We start from the raw sequence: 19,849 nt of genomic DNA, 5'->3' as shown, positions 1-19,849 counted from the left end.
CCCCAGGAATAACGATGTAGCGTTTGCGCCATAGTATGAATGTCTTCTCTGCTTCTCCTAGAGTCTTCTCCCCATCACCTCCTGGAATGTCAAGAGCCAGATCACTAAAACCTTTGTTAACTCTATCTACTGAGATACTAACATATCCAGGTGGTATTATTGTCCCATGGATTCTTGGTGTCTTGGTAGGATCTGGAGGAGAAAAAACATCGAGAGCCACCATTATTGTGGCATTCCCTTCTGGAATATGTAGCTCACATGATGTAAACGGTGCAGTGATGTCATCCACGAGAAAACGTAGCATTGCGTCATCTTGATTTGGCAACTCCGTTCAAGCGCAGCTGCTTTTCCACTGATCAGGGGGGCTAATATTAATATTGATTCCTAGATCTGATGCCTGCTTTTGGGCACTCGTTGCTATTTGTACTTGCTTTATGATTTCGTCCTGCATTCTAGCTTGCATGTCTTTTTCGCGCTCCTGTGCTTGAAGCAACGCCTCCCGTGACTCACGAACATATTCCTCCAACCTGTTGATCTGCGCTGCTTCCTCATCCTTCCTTCTCTGCCGGCTTCTGTAGGTATCTCTGTCGTTAGGGAAACCATGCTCCCAAGAAATGTTCCGTCCTAAACCTCTCGTTCGGCCACTGTGTTCAGCAGTCCCGATGGCATACATCAGTTCATCCTTCTCTCTATTGGGTTTGAACGCACCAATAGCTTTAGCTTGTAGAGCATAAGAAAATCTTTGTGTTGCTTTTTCGAGTTTTGGGCCATGAACCAGCTTCCCGGTCTCTGGGTCCAGTCTTCCCCCATGAGCGAAAAACCAATTCTTTGCGCGTTTGGGCCAATTGAGTGATTCTGGTGTGATACCCTTGGCAAGAATGTCCGCTTCCATTTTTTCTCACTTGGGAATGGCAGTCGCGTAGCCACCTGATCCCATGCCATGGTGGTATACCTTATGTCGGACATTCTCTTGGTTCCTTCTCACTCGTTCCTCACCCTCTTCTGATGTCTTGTACTGTACAAAATCATTCTAGTAGGGCCTCAACTTCGCGAGCGGGCCACTAGTATTGAAATTGGGCGTTAGGTTCTTCTTGACGTATTTCGTGTATAGGGATTTCTTCCAAGTCTGAAATTGTGTGGCCATCTTCTTCATAGCCCACTTTCGAACTAGTTCCTTCAATTCATCATCGTTGATAGCATCATAATCATCCGCTTGCAACGTGAAATGTTGAAGGATATCACCCCAAATTAAATTCTTTTCAAGATCAGAGACAAAACTAACATGAGGCTCATGGATCTTTTGCTTCCATTTACGGGCACTGATCGGAAGTCTGTCCCTTACAAGGCACCCACAGTGTTGCACGAATTTCCTTGCATGTAGACCAAGTGGTTCGCCTGTCTCGATATTGAATTCCGATATTATGTAGCGCCCCTCCAATGGCTTTTTCGGACCTCGAATATTTTTGCTTTTCGCCGTTGTGGTCGTCGATCTAGAGGGCTACGTATAAAAAAGAATAAAGAAATATCATGTGTACACATAATAGATGATAGATATTCAAATATATATATATATAATATTCAAATATATATATAAATATATATACCTCGCCAGTGTTTTCTTGCACAATATTTTCTTGGTTATCTTCAAGAGCCAGGTATTGACTCCCGTCATCTACATCCTGCTAGTCACCATCAGCCAATTGAGTGCCGGTGTTGATAATATCCATCATTTCTTCATCCATGTTGTCTCTCGGGGCAGCCATCTAGCTTTTACACCACTAGATATATCTATAAAAAATAAAAACTATATCTATCAAATATCCATCAAATTCTAGCTCAAAAACATGTTTAAATAAATAACCATCCGTACTAGTTGACCTTGCTTACGTGATCATCTCGACGAACATTTCTCCACCGGACGGCATCGTACTTGGCCACGGAAGAGCTCCGATTCTACAAGGAAGGGAACACGGTCTTCCACAACCGTTGTCGCTCTCCCTCGTAGAATCAAAGCTCCTCCTTGATGTCCGTTACCGCTCGGCAGAGAACATGCTAACCGAGATGAACACGGTCCACCTACGTGATCAACTAGTACGAATTTTCTATAATTTTCTAACTATTTTCTAAGTTTTTCATTTCATGGAAAAATTAATTCTAAAAAATAAAGGCATGATTTCTAAGTATTTCATTTTATGGAAAAATTAATTCTAAGTGACCTGCTCGACATCGGCGAGCTCGCGGGCGTTTCATGGAAAAATTAATTCTAAGTGACCTGCTCGATAAAATTGAGAAAAAACACACGCTCTCATGACCTCACACATCTTCTAAGATCACGTAAGCTTCCATACTAGTTGACCTTGCTTACGTGATCATCTCGGCAGGCATTTCTCCACCGGACGTCACCGTACTTGGCCACGGAAGAGCTCCGATTCTACGAGGAAGGGAACACGGTCTTCCACGACCGTTGCCACTCTCCCTCGTAGAATCAAAGCTCCTCCTTGACGTCCGTTACTGCTTGGCAGAGAACATGCTAGCCGAGATAAACATGGTCCGCAAGTTCAACTAGTATGGATTTTCTACAATTTTCTAACTAGTCCGCGCCAAGGAGGCGAGGTATGCCCGCTCGAGTACGAGAACTACGTGCCCTGCTACCACAACGTCATGGACGCCGTCGAACGTCTCAGATCTAGGGGCCGGCGTCGTCATAAGCTACCGCACAAAAAGGAGAAAACAACGAGACACCAGACCGTGCCCGTGCTCCACTGAGCTCGATGGCTTAGCGCAAAATCGCATTACAAGATTGCCAGCACGAGGGCTCGGCACACGCATCCATCTGATTACAAAAGGTTGGAACGGTTAATCCATCATAAACGGATTATATATGGTGGCGGCGGTGGCTCACATCCAAGGTGTCAAACGCGATGTCCAGCTCCTGCAGCCAAAAAACATGTTAGAGACTTAGACTTTACTAAAAAACACTAATTTTAGCCAAGCTGTTGGAGTTGCTCTAACAGATTTTTTATTTACATGATAGAATATTTAGTGCTATAGAAACCATCTGAGATGAAGAGCTTGGACTGTCATCCTCTCTCAAATGTGCAAAAACCTGCTGCTCTCTTTGGACTTGTGATCCAACGGTGATGGGAATTGTGTCAGGCACAGCGTACAGAATCCCAACAGAATGCAGTCACATGTAGCGTGTAGTGAAGGACGCAACGGAGGCCCGTGGCCATGGCACGACTCGATGCCAGCCGCCCCAGGCAGCCCGCACTAGCGGGCGCCTGCCTTCTCCGACTCCTAGTGGCGGTGCGCGCGGGCAGTGGACCACGCCACGCCACGACATGTCAACTCCGATGAAACAGAAGTATGCACCAATTGCAAAGGCTACTAGCTAGCACCAAATCGAAGCGATACATTCATTGAGCAACGGCACTGATCAACGAGTTGGCCATACAGCAGCAAGAGAGTGCAGAGGAAGAGGGAGACCGGGCCAAACCTGGAGAAGACGTGCTGTAATAGAGATGCTAGCTTGCTACGGATCTTGGAGAAGACAGCGTCTCGCGGATCTAACACAAGAACGAGGGCTTCAAAGTTCAAACATAGCACGGAGAGGAGGATGAAGAAGGGGATGAATTGGAGGAGATAGACACCTCGAAGAACCTTGAATCGCTTGGGGTGAGGTGGGCCGGGGACGAGGACGACGCGAGGCGTGCGCTGGCCGGCCGGAGAAGAAGCGTGCATGCGCGTGGGGCCGGTGGGTGCGGCAGCGCTGCTAGATCCGGTTGGAGAAGATGAGGCGACGGAGAAGAAGGCTTCGGCTACTGGATCCGGTTGGAGAAGAAGGCGGCGGAGACAGAGAGGAAGAGAACTAAGGGAGAAGGGCGTGGTTTGTAAAGGAGGACCTATAGTCCCGCGTGATGGTTAGAACCGGGACTAAAGGTTTTTTAGTCCTGGGTGATGGTTAGAACCGGGACTAAAGCTTTGACCTTTAGTCCCGGGTGTAGCCACTGCCCGAGAGTAAAGGGAGTAAAGGGGATTTTGGCGGGCCTTAAAAACGCAGCCCATCTTTAGTAGTCCCGGGTGATGGTTAGAACCGGGACTAAAGGTTCTTTAATCCCGGGTGATGGTTAGAACCGGGACTAAAGGTCTGACCTTTAGTCCCGGGTGGTTGGTCCACCCGGGAGTAAAGGTGGGTTGTAGTTTGTCTTCCCTCCAGTTTGTAGAAGTTTTTCCTTTTTTATATATTTCTTTTATATAAATATGCAGAGAGTTGTTAATTGCCTAGTAAATAAAATATTAGCAAAAAAATACAAAAAGAATTCTGGGACCTGGTTTTGCATTATTGTACACAAGAAAAATCTATAACCTAAACTCTTTTGTTTTACCGTATAAATATTTAACATAGTGTAAATAATAATCATAATTTTCACCATGCAAAAATGTACTACTTAATTAAAATCATTAAAACTATTGCTTTTCGACAGGAAATTAGTTTCCACATCTTATTGACGTTGATCATTTGTTTTTTCATCACACATTCTCCACAGGAAATCCACCGTCAAGCAAAAAATTCATTTAAATGGTAGAAAATATGAATACACGACAAAAATATGAATACACTATATATATCAAGCGGGCACAGTAGTGAACTTCTTCTAAACGTATATCCCTTGGTTATGATCGCGCCGTAACCATGATGTGTCCTCATCATTTAGCTGGATGCTTGGGTCTTTGTTCACTGTGAAGTGTGGAATTCGGTCATGCTTTTCATAATCTTCTGATATGTCTGACTTGTCTTCAATTCCGACGATGTTTCTTTTCCCTGAAAGAACTATGTGGCGCTTTGGCTCATTGATTGGGTCATTGTTGTTTTCCCTCTCTTCGGTTTTGTAGACATGTCCTTGATATAGAACATCTGATTCACATCCTTGACAAGGACGAATGGTTCGTCTGTGTACCCAATATTGTTGAGGTCCATGGTTGCCATTCCATACTAGTTGTCGACTGCTACCCCGCCTCCAGTCACCTTTACCCATTGGCACTTGAACAAAGGTACCTTAAAAGTAGGTGCATAGTTTAGTTTCCATATCTCCTCTATGCGGCCATAATATGTTTGCTTATTTCCATTAGGGTCGGTGGCATCTATGCGGACACCACTGTTTTGGTTGGTGCTCCTTTTATCTTGGGCTACTGTGTAAAATGTATTCCCATTTATCTCGTACCCTTTGTATGTGAGGATATGCCATGATGGCTGCCTAGCCAACAAATACAGTTGCTCATCAATACTCTCATCACCCTGACATTCTTTTCGCAACCAGTCGCTGAAAGTTTCCATGTGCTGATGCGTAATCCAAGATTCAGACTTCCCTGGAAACTCGGATCGGATCAACTCTTTATGTGTCTCGATATACGGATCCACCAAGGAGGAGTTTTGCAGAACTGTGTAGTGTGTTTTATTAAAATAATTGTCCTGCATACCAATATATGTTTTCTTCCCTAGTGTCCCCTTTCCACTTAGTCTCCCCTCGTGTCACGATTCAGGAACACTAATCGGGTCAAGGTTGGGAATAAAATCAACACAAAACTCAATGACCTCCTCTGTTCCATAGCCCTTGGCGATGCTTCCTTCTGGCCGAGCACAGTTATGAACATATTTCTTTAGGACTCCTACGAATCTCTCAAAGGGGAACATGTTGTGCAGGAACACAGGACTGAGAATGCTAATCTCCTTGACCAGGTGAACTAGGAGGTGTGTCATGATATTAAAGAAGGAAGGAGGGAACACCAACTCAAAGCTGACAAGACATTGAACCACATCATTCTGTAGTTTAGCTAGATCCATTGGATCGATTGCCTTGTGAGAAATTGCATTGAGGAATGCACATAGCTTCACGGTGGCTAGACGTACATTTGGATGTAGAATTCCTCTTAATGCAACTGGAAGCAATTGCGTCATGAGCACGTGACAGTCATGGGACTTTAAGTTTAGGAATTTCTTCTCTGGCACATTTATTATACCCTTTATATTTGAGGAGAATCCAGATGGTACCTTGATGCTTGCTAGGCATTCAAACATGCTTTCCTTCTCTTCTTTGCTAAGAGTGTAGCTGGAAGGACTTAAGTAATGGCATCCATCATCTGTCTTCTCTGGATGTAGGTTGTCTCATTCTTTCAAACATTGCAGGTCCTATCGTGCTTCAAGTGTGTCCTTAGGCTTCCCATACACACCCATGAAGCCTAGCAGGTTCACACAAAGATTCTTCGTCAGGTGCATCACGTCGATCGCGCTACGGACCTCTAGGACTTGCCAATAGGGTAGCTCCCAAAATATGGACTTCTTCCACATAGGTGCGTGACCGTCGGCGTCATTCGGAATAGGTTCGCTGCCATGTGCCTTTTCAAATACTACTTTCACATCCTTTACCATATTGAGTACATTCTCACCAGTTCGGTTGGCCGGCTTGGTCTGGTGGTCTGCTTTACCTTTAAAATGCTTGCCTTTCTTTCTTAGGGGGTGATTCGCAGGAAGAAATCGACAATGGCCAAGGTACATGACATTTCGACATTTTTTCAAGAATATACCTTTAATGTCATCGAAACAGTGCGTGCATGCATTATATCTCTTGTTTGATTGTCCTGAAAGATTACTTAGAGCAGGCCAATCATTGATTGTTACGAACAACAATGCTCGTAGGTCAAAGTGCTCCTATTTGTGCTCATCCCACACATGTACACTTGGTCTGTTCCACAAAAGTAGAAGTTCTTCAACTAGTGGCCTCAGGTACACATCAATGTCGTTGTCATGTTGCCTTGGGCCTTGGATGAGCACTGGCATCATAATAAACTTCCGCTTCATGCATAACTAGGGAGGAAGGTTGTAGATACATAGAGTAACAGGCCAAGTGCTATGACTACTGCTCTACTCCCCGAAATGATTCATACCATCTGTACTTAAAGCAAACCTTAAGTTTCTTGCGTCATTTGCAAACTCTGAGAATTCTATATCGATTGCTCTCCACTGGGACCCATCGGCAGGGTGTCTCAACATATTGTCTACCTGACAGTCTTCTTTGTGACATCGCAATAACTTTGCATGGTCTTTGTTTCTGAACAGATGTTTTAAGCGTGGTATTATAGGAGCATACCACATAATCTTGGCAGGGATTTTCTTCGTGGGACGTTCGCCCTCAACATCACCAGGGTCATCTCGCCTGATCTTATACCGCGATGCATGACAAACCGGGCATGCATCTAACTTCTTGTACTCCTCGCCACGGTAGAGGATGCAGTCATTAAGACATTCATGTATCTTCTGGATTTCTAATCCCAAAGGGCAGACTACTGTTTTGCTTCGTACGTAGTGACGTGCAATTCGTTATCCTTCAGAAGCATCTTCTTTTGGATTTTCAGTAACTCCCCAAATCCCTTGTCAGATACACCATTCTTTGCCTTCCATTGCAGCAATTCCAGTGTGGTACCCAACTTTTTCTGTCCCGCATCACAAGTTGGGTATAGCAATTTCTTGTGATCCTCTAGCATATGCTCGAACTTGATCTTCTCCTTTTCACTTTCGCATTCTCTTTGTGCGTCACGAATGTCCTGACCAAGATCATCAGCGGGCTCATCTTCTGCCATTACCTCTTCTTCAGCTTCCCCCATTGCAGTCTCATTAAAGGCACCATATTCAGCAATAATGTCATCATCGTCCCATTGTTCTTCTTCACCTTCTTCCATTACAACCCCAGTTTCTCCATGCTTCGTCCAACAAATATAGTTTGGCATGAAACCCGACTTCAACAAGTGTGAATGAAAACTCCTTGAGCTAGCATATTCCTTCAAATTCTTACATATGGCTCTGCCTAGGAATGGACCGTGATCCACTCCCAACCCCACCCCAATCCTAAATACTTTAGCAATAAATTGATCCTGATCCAAATCCTTTTTTATGGAGGATAGTCTGATCCAGCCCTGTTCGTTTTAAATTATACCCTGCTCCAATCCACTCATATCTAGATCCTCGGGCCCAATCCTTGTACAGTATTAGGGCCCAATCCTTGTACAGTATCACAATCCATTCCCAGGCAGAGGTGCAGTGCAGAGCGCTAGTGCCTGCCTGCATTTCACAAATAAAATATAATATACCAAAGTGGTACCTTGCTTCACTTAAGACTCATCACTCAGTACAAGGGTATTGAATCATTACATCTCAGCCTTGCTCAAAGATAAAGCTACCAGTTTCCAACTGCCGAAATACCAGCTGCAATCCTAAATTCAAGAAGAAACTAACTAATATATAGCAAGCAAAGAACGCAAAACAAAGAAGAAGACCACAGGTGTTGTGTCAAGTGTCAACCATGCTAAAAAATGATCGCTTGAGTTGTGTCAAGTGTCAACTATGCTCAAAGATGTTCCATTTAGCAAATGAATCAAATGAGGGCCCATTCTTAGATTTGACACGGCGAGATTTGCAGTCTTTTGACGTGCAGTCATCAACAAGCTTATGCTTCAAACACAGGGAATTGGATTCTTGCGGAGATGCCATGAGAAGCCTTGCTTCTAAGTTCTAACTCCAAACAAATATGGAACAAGAAACTAAGCCCTAATCTATACACAAGTTACAGGTCTCCATTCATATTGACATCTCAGAAGTCCTGTATAGGACAATGAATGAAATTTATCTCAAGCAGAAAACACAGTTCAATATTCTAGAAATTGGCGAAATAATAAATGGAACATTAGTAACTGTGACGCTAGCATTAGTAACACAAAAACTAAGTGGACAAGGAAGATCAATTGCATATAACAAACATCAATCATGCAAATAAAGGGTCTAATTAAGTTGTTTTTTAAACAATGAATATCACAACATTCCTAGTGAACCAACAGCTAGGGCACTAACCTGTCAATCATCATCTTCTTCGTCTGATTCAAACATACGTTGTCCGGTCATTGGTTGACCTGCATTGAACAAGACAAACATATTAAACCACTATTGTAAATAAAATTGGCTTTGCAATATTTATCTGAAATATGACAATTACCTTCTTCTGCATCATTAAAGCCAATCAACCAATCTTTCGCACAGACTAACGCTTCAAGTGTTTCTGGAGAGAGAGATGTCCTATTTTTACCAAGTATCCTTCCAACAGCACTAAAAGCAGATTCTGAGGACACTGTGCTAACAGGAATAGACAAGAAGTCTCTGGCCATCAAAGACAAGATAGGATAGGCATCCGAGTTTTTCTTCCACCGTGCTAGAACATTAAAGTTCTTTGTCGGTCTCACAACTACTCTAGGATCATCCAAATAAATATCCAGTTCTGATCTTTCTGAGCGAGTACTTGAGTTATGTGATGCAAATTGAGCAAATGCAAGCTCTACACGCCGTTTGCCACGAAGTCCTGAAGAACTCGATTCGCCCTGACTTAAAACTTCCTCTTCATATGTAACGAAGAAAGGACCTGTGTTGTTCCTCACAACCCTCTCATACTCTAGATAATATTTCTTCAAGTATTGTCTAAGCTCTCTCATCTTCGCTTCCGCTTCTGCATTCTCAATAGTCAAGTAAAAGAACCTGACAAAATCAGCTTTCATTGATGGGTCCAGGACAGCAGCTATGAGAAGTACCATACTAGGCGCAGCCCAGTATTTCTGAACCTTGGTATACATAGCTTCAGCCAACTCATTGAGCAGTTCATTGGTATTCCACGTCTCATCAAGCAATACATCTTGAATTGCCATCAACATCTTCAGAAAGAGGTGGGCCGTTGGATGCCTATCCGCAGAAAATGCTTTTGTAGCCTCACTGAACTGTTCTTGGAATTCGTGAAGCGATTCAGCTTTCTGCCAGTCTAGTTCACTAGGAACATCCTGATACTGCTCTGCTGCGAATCTGTTGAGAGCTGCTTTATATTTCAGAGCTTCATTCAACATGTCATACGTAGCATTCCAGCGGTGGGGAACATCTAGAACCAGCCCTGACTTGCCTTTGAGACCTAATGCCTGAACGATTGAGTTGAATGTTTGCATACGAGAAGGTGTAGATGTGACAACCTTGATAATGTCTCTTACCCTTCCAACTGCATTTGGTATGACTTGCAATCCAGCTTGGACCATTATATTGAGCACATGAGCGGCACATCTGACATGTATGTGTTCACCCTTAAAGAACATCTGAGCACCTAGAGCAGCACGCAAGTCTCTAATCGCTCTGTTGTTCACGCTTGCATTATCTAGAGTCACTGTGAACACACGATCAACTAAATCCCACTCCGTCAAGCAAGCCGTGATGCCATCTTGCACAGCAAATGAGTTATGGGGGAAAGAGATCTGCTTGAATGCAATAATCTTCTTATGGAGCTCAAACTCTTCATCAATGTAATGAGCTGTAACTCCAAGATACCCCAGATTTTGGTTTGACGACCACAAATCAGCAGTTAAACTGACATGAGACTTCAACTTTGTAATCTTTTGATGTAGCTGTAATTTCTCTTCTTCATACAAGATCAGACAGTCTGCATGAACAGTTTGTCGACCCACCACATTGAATGAAGGCTAGCAATAATTTATCATCTCTTTCCAAGCAGGATCATCTGCTTTTCGAAATGCAACCTCAACTCTAAGGAAGTACTTTGCAATCAGACCTCTGAATACAACAGGATCAAATACAGAATTATCTCTATCAGACTTGTTCTTCAAAGTTGCTAAGAATCTGTCCCTGTCCTCTTGAGGGATATGATGACAATAATATCCAATATGCCTATTCAAGTGAGTGTCCCTTTCCCTGACACAGAAGACAACTGGAGCTTGCAATACTTGCACACAGCCTTCTCAATTCCATCAACGATTTCCGAGTCAATATAAGCCCAAACTTTAGCCCTCTTTTTCCCTGACCGGCCTGACTGATCAGTGGAGATAGCATCAAGACTATCCTCAACTTCTGCTGTTGTTGCTGATGAAACCCTCTCCATAATATCAAACACTCAGACTAATCAATTAGAGTCTCCTGAACCAATGAATGACAATCAATTAGATAGGATACTAAAAGTAGAGGTTTAACAGGCGGCTGTTAAGGATTAATAAATAGGTAAAGACTAAAAGAGTATGGCGATAGTGACGATGATCGGCTCATCAGCCGTGACGTCACACCGCATGAACAAGAGTGCGCGGTAGAGAAGGCTCCTGAAGAGAACGCCACAGATTCTAGCCGGGGCTTTAGCCCCTAAACCACAAGATTAAGCCCATGAACGGCTGCATGCTATGCTTCTGATCCTCTTGTTTTCTTAATAGTCCACATGCTAAGCTTTTGCGTGTTGGCAAACAGCTCGCAATCTCAGATCCTAGTCCTAGAACAAAACAGACTGTGTTTGTGTTTCTAGCATGGATTACTTGACTGTTCAATCACTCACTCATGGGCGTCAATTATTGTGTGCAATGCAGCCATGCCAAGCCAGCACGGCCAAAAGAGGGTTCATCCAAGATGACCCCTCAATTATTGGGGAGGCCACTTGGCTTTTTACGGCAAAAGCAGCAGGTTAGGTTGGTCTCATGCTGCCTCCAACCAGCACACAGGAACCCCTCCCTGCTGCAAATAAAGCAGTGGTCACCGACCTTCATCATCTGAACCCCACCATCCAACTTATCTGGAACACGAGTGTAGGCTGCAGCAGGGATATGTGCAGTGCAGTGGTTTGCGCCACACGTGTGCGTGCGATTTTTGCCAACAGTGCCAGGTTATATATATTACAAGTAATAAAAAAGGGATGTGATTCTAATGCTGTATAACCATATCGAGCAGATTTTGCATAATGCAAAGGAGAAAAGCATGAGAGAAGAAAATACTAGTATGTCATGCTCTTGCCTGCATGCACAGTGAAAATATACATAAGAAGACCAAACACTGCAAGTTGTAGTATGTGTGCGTAGTGATGCTGATGACAAGGAAATGTGATGACAGAACAAAAGGGAATGTCTGGTTGGCTAGCCAAGCCAGTGGTGAACGCTGGTGATGCACAGCACCACTCACCATTTTCTTCGTTCAGATCAGCACCAGGCACAGCAGGCAGGGGGCCGGCAGCCCTTCCCCTGCCTCACTCTGGATGCACAGTTTACATCATGATGTGCCACCCACAGGTAAGGAAATCTAATGCAAATCGCACTACTACTAGTCTATTAATGCTAGTGGCACCAAAGGTATTAGCTCTCCCTCTTTTGCTTCACGTCTCATTCTACTTCAGTTGACTGATTGGACAGTCATTAGAACATTGGCGTTTTTTCTATGCATCAGATGGACAAAAAAAATTTAAAAAAACATTCAGATGAAACAGGGGGGTCTGATCAGAGGAAATGCTCACCTTAGCTTGTGGAGGTTGAAATGATCTTCAAGATATCCAGAGTAGAGCTCCATCATAACATGCTCAAAATGATCTCCCTTAAATCAATACTTATTACAGGTCACCTCACCGCATGTCTGTCAAACAGAAAGTAGTAGTTCATTTACCAAAACAAAGAATAATAGCTGAATGATTCGTGCAACTTGAAGGTTCAGCATCTACTCTTAGGTTGTCTAGTGTTGAATGAACATGGAAGAAGATATGGTCTTAGAAAAATACTCTTAAGATACGATCATTTAAAAATACAAATGTTTGATCACTTACTTTGATTGGTGATTGCTTTATTCGGGTGACAATATAAAGATTCTCGTAAACATGGGTTCAGAAGTGCTATTCTAGACTTACTGGAGAAGCCAATATGATTGGCTATTCATTTTGTATACTTGCAGTAATTTGCAGTCATCCAGAGTAAGAAGGCAACAACAAATTGAGCATGATTAACTAAAGTTCAAACAGTCATGAATCATATTTAGAAGAACACAGCAACTGAGAAGCTAACATGTGTTAGACCCAGGAAACCTTGCCTTATTGCTTTCAAGTTTCAACCTAGCAGGATTTCAGGAACCAAGAGATAAACAAGCAATATTTGGCAAGCTCTAGTGTGATGCCTTCCTTGTTGCTTCGGAAAAAAAACAATTTCTAATAAAACACCAGTTATTATCAGTTCATCACCTCTTATCCACATGAAGAGAAGCCATAGAACAGAATTTACTTGCTCCTTACTAAAGATCAACACACACTGATGAACAAGCAAAACCAACGAACAAACTTAGTAGGAAACTTAATACCTGGTTGAAGTTCTTCCTTCAACCACTACTACAGGATGGACTTGTTGTCCTGGGCGGTAACGGCCTTTAGTCCCGGTTACCGCACCGGGACAACGATCCCGGGACTAAAGGTGGAACCTTCAGTCCCGGGTCATCGAGCCGGGACTAAAGAGGGACCTTTAGTCCCGGTTCGTGTTATCAACCGGGACTAAAGGCCCTCCAGCCGAGCAAACGTGGCCGCACCCTTTAGTCCCGGTTGGTAACCCCAACCGGGACTAAAGGTTTCTTTTCTTTTTCTTTTTCTTTTTGTTTAATTTGTTTTCAGTTCAGTTACACATATTTGTTTAATATATAATATGTTTTTATGTACGTATTCTACGCTGCTAATATAAATACACGCACGCATATAATTACATCTAATTCTCATCTCGAGCATTGTTATATTCGAATAAAGTATGAAACTATATATATTATAGATATATATGTATATATACAACACTTTCATAATCTTGTTCTTGAAAATAACGATATCAATAAACATTTAATTTACATCATTAGTTCCTTAGGATCAAAGTAGAACTCGCCGTTGGGATTTAGCACATTTTCTAGAAGATATCCTGCTATTGACTCTTGAACTGCTTTCAGATGGTCTTTTTGCATGACCCTTCGTTTCAACCATTCAGTCTTGCATTTGAAATAAAAGGAAAAGTATTAATACATATATATATATATATATATATATATATATATTCATTTAAAAATAAATAAAAAATTGATATATACGTACTCTGAGGACATCTTCAGGAGTTCTTCTTATGTGTGCAGTGATAAATTCACAAACGTAGTATCCATACCTAGTTGCTGCCGCAAACACCACTGTACGAGAAGAAGATTATTCTCATCATCTCACACGTAAATTGAAGTACGATATAGTAATTAAACACGTGGGAAAGTATATATAGTACAACTTACTGGTATTTCAACTACATTAAGTGGTGCCTTGCAATCCTTGCGGTGTTGCCGAATAAACTCTTTCCAAACCCTGTGCGACCAATAATGTACGGTCGTTAATAAATTATGGAAAAGTCTATTCAATAATAGTTGTGCGCGAGAGATCAAAATTACCCTTGGATAATGTCTATCATATCTTGGTATAGTGCCCGCTCTTTTCTCAATGAGTCCAAGATTACTAACCGACTTGAGTTTAACTCAATGACAATGAGTATCCAGTGAAACCTGCATTGGTTTATACACACACATACATGCATATAAGTTGTATTGATATTACATAAAATGTGTAGACTACATTATTATTAACACTTACTCAAAGTTGTACGGGAAAAGTATTGTTGTCTTGTCGTGCTGCTTCACGAAGAACTTCATGATATTCGTCTGTGCTTCAGATACCCAGTGCTCCTTGACAATAATATCGGTTTTGAATACGATATAAGGATCAATGAAGCCAACACTGGTGTCTTGTATTCTTTGGAGCTCTGACATCTGGAATCTGTATATAAATATAAGTTACATGTGAGGATAATTATATACACGTACGCATGGAAGTGAGTTTATTAAATAAAAGTAAGAATCACTTACAAACAAAAGGAGCTAATGATTAATTTGTCCAGAGCGTCCAAGTGGTATAGTTGATGCAATTCTTCGAAACTAATATGTAAGATGTCATCGCCACGGAAGTAATGATGGTCTCTAAATCTGACAAAGATCCACTGCTCACCCCTGCCACACGCCTGTATGTACCACTTGTTGAGCAAGTACATTTGCGTACCCAATTCATTTAGAGCCGTAGGATTGTACAGACTTTTGCCAAATTTATAAGTCTTCTAGGTATCAACTTCTAGGTTCTGGATTGGAGCTTTGCCCGTCAATTGATCCAAGGTTAAACTAGTTTGTTCAAAAAAAGCATTAAGGTCTTGAACCAACACTTCTCTAGAGTTGTCTGGTCGATAGACTTCTATGTTGGAACCATATTCATTAGCAACAACAAGATTTTGCATTGGTTGTTTCTGTTGTCCGAGCTATGGGACATCCTTCCCTGATGCTCTTTTCCTTTTCTTATGTGCATCATGTGACTTCACGAGGGAGCGGTCATAGTCTGATAGTGGCGGAGGCTTACGAACTTCAAGCATCTTTTTCTTGTGAGCTTCGACCTTCTGCCTCAGCTGATCTCGTGGTATGTAAAAGTACGACTTCTCCTTAAGCTTCGCTTGTCTCTGCTTTTGGATATCTATAAAAAAATCTTTCACTTTTTTGTCTTCTTCAGCTGCTATTTGCTCATCAGTCTTTTCAGGAAGTATTTCTTGAGAAATAACTCTTTTTTTGGGTCTTCTTTGCCGCCAGGACCTTAGACGTCTTTGTAGTGTGTCGCTGTGGAGGGGGTGGGGGTGGTGTTGGAGACCGGCGTGGAGGCGATGAGGCCGGTGTTGGAGTCCGGCGTGGAGGCGTTGGAGATCATTGTGGAGGCGGTGGGGCCGGTGTAGGAGTTGGAGATCATTGTGGAGGCGATGGGGCCGATGTAGGAGTTGGAGATCGCCGTGGGGATGAAGTCGTCTCGCCCCTCGCGACGCTGTGATGAGATGGGGAATGAATGATTAGGCTAGGCTGGGGGGAGACCCTGCTACAAAAACAAGTTGTGGGTCAATTATTTTTGAAGCCAATATAAAATTAATGGAAAATAATATTTCATTCACTTTCATTCATACCTAGGGTGAGGTAGGGGAAGCGGTGGCGCCCCAGGAATGATGATGAAGCGTTTGCGCCATTGAATAAATGTCTTCTCTGCTTCTCCTAGTGTCTTCTCCCCATCACCGCCTTCAATGTCAAGAGGAACATTGCTGTACCTTTGAGCACTCTATCGACCGAGACGCTAGCATATCCAGGTTGAATAACTGACCCATGGATTCTTGGTGTCTTCGTTCGGTCTATTGGAGATACAACCCCAACAGCCACCGTGATTGATGCATTATTACCATCTGGAATGTGCAGCTCACATGTTGTTAGAGGCTCGGTAATGTCATCAACAGGGAAGCGCAACCCAGCGTCACCTTGAATAACTGGCAGCTCTGTGGAAGCACAACTGCTTTTCATCTGACCAACGGGGCTAATGGTGACTCCCGGCGTTGATTGCGATTGCATTTGACTCATTCCTAGCTGCACTTGCCTCTTGATCTCCTCCTGCATTCTTGCCTCAAGAGATTTTTCTTGTTCACGTGATTCAAGCAATGCTTGTCGTGACTCATTAACAAATTGCTCCAATACACGGATTCGGTCTGCCTCCTCATCCTTCTTTCTCTAGCGGCTTCTGTAGGTATCTTTGTCTGCTGGGAATGCTTGTAGCCACGAAACTGCCCCATAGCCTCTTGTTCGACCACCGTGTTTGAGATTCTCTAGGGCATATGTCAATTCATCCTTTTCTCTGTTGGGCTTGAAAACACCACTATCAGCTTCTTCCCTAGCACGAGCTAGTCTCTGTGTTGCTCTCTCAATTTTTTGGCCGAAAATTAGCTTGCCAGTGTCTGGGTCTAGGCTTCCCCCATGAGAGTAGAACCAATTCTTTGCGCGTTGAGGCAGTTCTTCTCTATTGTTTCAGGTATGATTCCTTTGGCAGTAATCTCTGCTTCTAGGTTCTGCCACTTGGGAATAGCACTCCTATAACCACCTGATCCCATGCGATGATGGTATTGCTTCTGTCGGGCATTCTGCTGATTCCTCATCACACGTTCCTCACTCTCTTGAGATGTCTTGTATTGTACGAAGTCATCCCAATGGGACTCCAACTTGACAAACTCCTTAGCATTAAAATTCGGCGTTTCATTCTTCAAGATAAACTTTTTATACAATGTCTTCTTCCAACTCTGGAACAATGTTGCCATCTTCTTCATTGTCCAATCCCTCACTAGCTCCTTCAAAGCATCATCTGCTTGTAATGTGAAATGCTGAGTGATATCTCTCCAAGCTAGGTTCGTGTCATGATCAGATACAAAACTAACATTAGGAGCAGATATCTTCTGCTTCCATTCACGAGCACTAACTGGGATCCTATCCCTTACAATGAACCCACATTGATTGACATATGTCTGAGCATGTGGTCCCAATGGTTTACTGGTGTCGGTGTCGAATTCTGATATTATGAAACGACCCTCTAATGGCTTTTTTGGCCCTCGGACTTTCCTACTCTTGCTGGTGGTTGATGTAGATCCAGAGACTGGCTACATGAGTAGAAACACAATGATTAACAACAAATATACGTACGCATGCATCTATAAGAGATGATAGATAATCGAATATACCTCGCCAGTATTTTCTTGCGCGACAATTTGTTGATCTTCAACCACCGGTCCACCGGGATATTCAGGATATCCTCATAATCAGCAAAGTACTGACTCGTGTCATCTACATCCGCATTGGTGCCAGCGTTGATAATATCCGCCATTATGTCATCATTCAAGTTATCATCCGGAGCAGCCATTTGTATCTTCAAGATAACACATAGATAGAATTACTATGGCACATAACATAAGTACATGTGATAACACATATAGAATTACTAAATCCAATTAAATATAATAACACATAATATTTCATAAGGATAAACAATAATAAGGTATAGGCTTTGGAATCGAATCAAAAACACTTTCGATCCAAAAACATGGAAATAAGTACATGTATATATACACATAGAATGATACAATTTTCTCTCTCTCTCTCAACACATAGAATAAGTGCATATGTATATATCTCTAGATATGCATGTGATAACACATAGAATGTCTCTCTAGATACAATTTTCTCTCTCTCTCAACACATGGAAATAATTAAGTACATGTATATATACACATAGAAATAATTAAGTACATATATATGTATACATATAGAATCTCTAGATAGAATTAATTACTAAATCTAATTAAACCTAACATATATACATAGATAGAATTACTAAATCAAAATTAAATCTAACACATATATAGAGAGAGATAGAATAATAATTACTAAATATATCAAAAACTATAATAAAAAACTATCTAAAAACTATCTAAATAAAGTACTAATTAAATTTTAATACATTTAAATCTAATTAACATATATAAAAAACTATCTAAAACACTAAGAATAAACTACTAATTAAATTTTAATACATTTTAATCTAACATATATATCAAACACTACCTAAAAAACTATCTAAAAAAAGTATCTAAAAAAATATGGCGGAGCGCTATAGCAAGCACGCTAGGGGCGGATGGCCATGGCGGGCGTGCTAGCCGGCCACGGGGCCGAGCTGAGCCGCGCGAGGACGACGTACGGCGGAGACGATCTCGACGGCCGCCAGGTGGGGCTCGACGACAAGGCCGGGCGGGGGTAGACGACGACGGCGGCCGGGCGCGGCAGAGTCGACATCGATGTTGTAGATCGAAAAAGAAAAGATGAACAGAGGAACCGTTCGATATATATAGGCCGGGACCCTTTAGTCCCGGCTCATAAGCCGAACCGGGACTAAAGGTCCAACCCTTTAGTCCCGGCTCGGCTTACCAGCCGGGACTAAAGGATCTTTAGTCCCGGTTAGTGTTATCAGCCGAGACTAAAGGTATTTTTGGGCGGGCAAGTACGCCCACCCTTTAGTCCCGGTTCCTGGCCTGGGCCGGGACTGAAGGCCTGAAAATTTTGGCAGCCCGCCAAAGTAATTGGAAATGCCTGGGATTTTGATTTTGTTCTCCTTGTTTAATACTAATTAATTCTATAGCAACTTCAATACTTTGCAATATTTATTTTAAAAAATACTATTGATTAAATAATTATTTATTGTAAATAGGAAAATTTTGTAACCTAAAGTTTTTAATTTCTTTTATGAATATAGAATATAAATGTTACTAATACTAAGTATTTTGTTAATGCAAAAATATATTTGTAACTTAGAATTAATAAAACTAATATTATTTGATACGAAATTTATTATCACATTATTGTAACGTCAATGTTTCAATTTTTTCTCGGTTTTTTTGACCAAAATGACAGAAAATTTTTGTTGAACCTATAAAAATAAAGAAAATATAGTATTTTTGTTCTACAACTTTTTCAAATGAAAAAATGGCCTATATAAGGATTGTAGATCTTGATGAGTTGAACAAACTTAATATTCAACATTTTTCAATTTGAGACAATCTAGGGTTCTGAAAACTAGTTTGTAGACGTCAAAATTTAAAAATCACAAATTTGAATCATCTAAACTTTCTCAAATGGAAAGTTGAACAAAACAACAATTGTATATATTGATGATCTGAACAAACTTGGTATTCAAAACTTTTCAATTTGAGACAATCTATGGTTCCGAAAACTAGTTTGTAGACGTCGAAATTTAAAAATCACAAATTTGAACCGTCCAAACTATCTCAAATGGAAAGTTGACCAAAACAACAATTGTAGATCTTGATGATTTTAACAAACTTGGTATTCAAAACATTTCAATTTGAAGTCATTTAGAGTCCATAATACTAGAGTCAAAGTGTTATTTTTTCATTTGACCAAATTTGACTTGGTCAAACTTGCTCAAATGAGACACTAAATGACCTCAGATGAAAAATCTCTGAATACCAAGTTTGATCATCTTAGCAATATATACAATTGTTACATAGCTTATTTTCCCATTTGAGAAAGTTTTATCAACACTAGTCAGAA

The 19,849-nt window shown here is 41.7% G+C and overlaps 1 protein-coding gene and 1 pseudogene across 1 annotated transcript in view; one reads left to right on the top strand and one right to left on the bottom strand.

The window, feature by feature from the left end:
* LOC136486473 (SWI/SNF complex subunit SWI3C homolog) overlaps positions 1-19,849 on the top strand; it is a 112,701-nt gene that overhangs the window by 44,973 nt on the left and 47,879 nt on the right. The window lies entirely within an intron of this gene.
* On the bottom strand, positions 8,903-10,970 carry LOC136488373 (zinc finger BED domain-containing protein RICESLEEPER 2-like; annotated as a pseudogene).

This window comes from Miscanthus floridulus, chromosome 10 (genome assembly GCF_019320115.1).
Source record: "Miscanthus floridulus cultivar M001 chromosome 10, ASM1932011v1, whole genome shotgun sequence".
NCBI lineage: Eukaryota > Viridiplantae > Streptophyta > Magnoliopsida > Poales > Poaceae > Miscanthus > Miscanthus floridulus.
Note: the sequence above shows the minus strand (reverse complement) of the source record. Positions and strands in the feature narration are given on the sequence as shown.